The following is a 3,903-nucleotide window of genomic DNA, read 5'->3' as shown; positions in this document are numbered from 1 at the left end:
TTTGGCCTGAGGGCCACATCCGGTTTCTGAAATTGTATGGAGGGCTGGTTAGGGGAGGCCCTGCCTCCCCAAACAGCCAGGCGTGGCCCGGCCCCCGTCCCCTGCTTCTCGCCTCCTGGCCTCCCCCCTGGGACTCCTGCCCTATCCAACCCTCCCTGTCCCTTGACGGCCCCCCCAGGACCCCTGCCTCACCCACTCCTCCCACTCCCTGCCCCCCCATCCAGTCGCTCCTCTCATTCCTGACTGCCCCCCGGGACCCCTGCCCCAATTCAACCCTTGTATTCCCTGCCCTCTGACCGCCCCGACCCCTATCCATACCCCCAAACTCCCCTGCCCTCTATCCCACCCCCTGCCCCATTACCGCGCTGCCTGGAGCACTGATGGCTGGCAGCGCTACGACCAGAGCACCAGGACAGGCAGCCGCGCCGCCTGGCTAGAGCCAGCCACGCCACCATGCAGCACAGAGCACCAGGTCAGGCCACGGCTCTGCAGCTGTGCTGACCAGCAAGAGCTCGCAGCGCCACCACCCAGAGCATTGCACCGGTGGCGCAGGGAGCTGAGGCTGCGGGGTTGGGGGACCAGCAGGGGAGGGGCCAGGGGCTAGCCTCCCGGGCCAGGAGCTCAGGGGCCAGGCAGGAGGGTCCCGGGGGCCGGATGTGGCCCATGGGCCATAGTTTGCCCACCTCTGTGATAGAGAATACTTGGGAACCAGATTGCTATCCAAACAATCAGGGATTTCCCTCCCTTCTCCCCTCCACCCCGCTCAGTTCTTTGCCCAGATCTGCTCCTAACTTTCATTGAAATCAATATTTGCTGAGGTGATATAGCCGTGTTAGTCCCAGGATATAAGAGACACGGTGGGTGAAGTAATATCTTTTATTGGTCCAACTTCTGTTGGTGAAAGAGACAAGCTTCTTCAGGCTTGAAGAAGAGCTCTGAGAAAGGCTGTAACAGAGACTTGGTGGGATAACTCACATGACTGGAGTACTGTCATGGATGGATATAAGCTGTTCAGGAAGGGCAGGCAGGGCAGAAAAGGTGGGGGAGTTGCACTGTATGTAAGGGAGCAGTTTGACTGCTCAGAACTCCAGTATGAAACTGCAGAAAAACCTGAGTGTATCTGGATTAAGTTTAGAAGTGTGAGTAACAAGGGTGATGGCGTGGTGGGAGTCTGCTATAGACCACCGGACCAGGGGGATGAGGTGGACGAGGCTTTCTTCCGGCAACTAACGGAAGTTACTAGGTCGCAGGCCCTGGTTCTTATGGGAGTCTTCAATCACCCTGTTATCTGCTGGGAGAGCAATACAGCAGTGCACAGACCATCCAGGAAGTTTTTGGAAAGGGTAGGGGACAATTTCCTGGTGCAAGTGCTGGAGGAACCAGCTAGGGGCAGAGCTCTTCTTGACCTGCTGCTCACAAACTGGGAAGAATTAGTAGGGGAAGCAAAAGTGGATGGGAACCTGGGAGGCAGTGACCATGAGATGATCAAGTTCAGGATCCTGACACAGGGAAGAAAGGAGAGCAGCAGAATACGGACCCTGGACTTCAGAAAAGCAGAATTTGACAACCTCAGGGAGCTGATGGGCAGGATCCCCTGGGAGAATAACATGAGGGGGAAAGGAGTCCAGGAGAACTGGCTGTATTTTAAAGAATCCTTATTGTGGTTACAGGGACAAACCATCCCGATGTGTAGAAAGAATAGTAAATATGGCAGGTGACCAGCTTGGCTTAACAGTGAAATCCTTGCTGATCTTGAACACAAAAAAGAAGCTTACAAGAAGTGGAAGATTGGACAAATGACCAGGGAAGAGTATAAAAATATTGCTCGGGCATGCAGGAGTGAAATCAGGAAGGCCAAATCACACCTGGAGTTGCAGCTAGCAAGAGATGTTAAGAGTAACAAGAAGAGTTTCTTCAGGTATGGTAGCAACAAGAAGAAAGTCAAGGAAAGTGTGGGCCCCTTACTGAACGAGGGAGGCAGCCTAGTGACAGAGGATGTGGAAAAAGCTAATGTATTCAATGCTTTTTTGGCCTTTGTCTTCACGAACAAGGTCAGCTCCCAGACTGCCGCACTGGGCAGCACAGCATGGGGAGGAGGTGACCAGCCCTCTTTGAAGAAAGAAGAGTTTCAGGACTATTTAGAAAAGCTGGACGAGCACAAGTCCATGGGGCCGGATACGCTGAATCCAAGAGTGCTAAAGGAGTTGGCAGATGTGATTGCAGAGCCACTGGCCATTATCTTTGAAAACTCATGGCGACCGGGGGAGGTCCCGGACTACTGGAAAAAGGCTAATGTAGTGCCCATCTTTAAAAAAGGGAAGAAGGAGGATCCTGGGAACTACAGGCCACGCAGCCTCTCCTCAGTCCCTGGAAAAATCATGGAGCAGGTCCTCAAGGAATCAATTCTGAAGCACTTAGAGGAGAGGAAAGTGATCAGGAACAGTCATCATGGATTCACCAAGGGCAAGTCATGCCTGACTAATCTAATTGCCTTCTATGACGAGATAACTGGCTCTGTGGATGAAGGGAAAGCAGTGGACGTGTTGTTCCTTGACTTTAGCAAAGCTTTTGACACGGTCTCCCACAGTATTTTTGTCAGCAAGTTAAAGAACTATGGGCTGGATGAATGGACTATAAGGTGTATAGAAAGCTGGCTAGATTGTCGGGCTCAACGGGTAGTGATCAATGGCTCCATGTCTAGTTGGCAGCTGATATCAAGTGGAGTGCCCCAAGGGTCAGTCTTGGGGCCGGTTTTGTTCAGTATCTTCATAAATGATATGTAGGATGGTGTGGATTGCACCCTCAGCAAGTTTGCAGATGACACTAAACTGGGAGGAGAGGTAGATACGCTGGAGGGTAGGGATAGGATACAGAGAGCCCTAGACAAATTAGAGGATTGGGCCAAAAGAAATCTGATGAGATTCAACAAGGACAAGTGCAGAGTCCTGCACTTAGGACGGAAGAATCCCATGCACTGCTACAGACTAGGGACCGAATGGCTAGGCAGCAGTTCTGCAGAAAAGGACCTAGGGGATACAGTGGACGAGAAGCTGGATATGAGTCAGTGTGCCGTTGTTGCCAAGAAGGCCAATGGCATTTTGGGATGCATAAGTAGGGGTATTGCCAGCAGATCGAGGGACATGATCATTCCCCTCTATTCCACATTGGTGAGGCCTCATCTGGAGTACTGTGTCCAGTTTTGGGCCTCACATGACAAAAAGGATGTGGAAAAATTGGAAAACGTCCAGCAGAGGGCAACAAAAATGATTAGGGGACTGGAACACATGACTTATGAGGAGAGGCTGAGGGAACTGGGATTGTTTAGTCTGCAGAAGAGAAGAATGAGGGGGGATTTGATAGCTGCTTTCAACTACCTGAAAGGGGGTTCCAAAGAGGATGGATCTAGACTGTTCTCAGTGGTAGCTGATGACAGAACGAGGAGTAATGGTCTCAAGTTGCAGTGGGGGAGGTTTAGGTCGGATATTAGGAAAAACTTTTTCACTAGGAGGGTGGTGAAACACTGGAATGCATTACCTAGGGAAGTGGTGGAATCTCCTTCCTTAGAAGTTTGTAAGGTCAGGCTTGACAAAGCCCTGGCTGGGATGATTTAGTTGGGGATTGGTCCTGCTTTGAGCAGGGGGTTGGACTAGATGACCTCCTGAGGTCCCTGCCAACCCTGATATTCTATGATTAGAGACCTTACAGTGGCACAGCTGTACCGATGCAGCTGCGCCGCTGTAAGATTTCTCATGGAGCCGTCTATGCCGACAGGAGAGAGCTCTCCCTTTGACATAATTAAAGCCCCCCCATTGAGAGGCAGTAGCTATATGCCGACATAGCGCTGTGCACACCACTTATGCTGCCGAAACTTATGTCGCTCAGAGGGGTGGTTTTTTAACACCC

The sequence above is a fragment of the Lepidochelys kempii genome, chromosome 16 (assembly GCF_965140265.1).
Source record: "Lepidochelys kempii isolate rLepKem1 chromosome 16, rLepKem1.hap2, whole genome shotgun sequence".
NCBI classification, from domain to species: Eukaryota; Metazoa; Chordata; order Testudines; family Cheloniidae; genus Lepidochelys; species Lepidochelys kempii.
Note: the sequence above shows the minus strand (reverse complement) of the source record.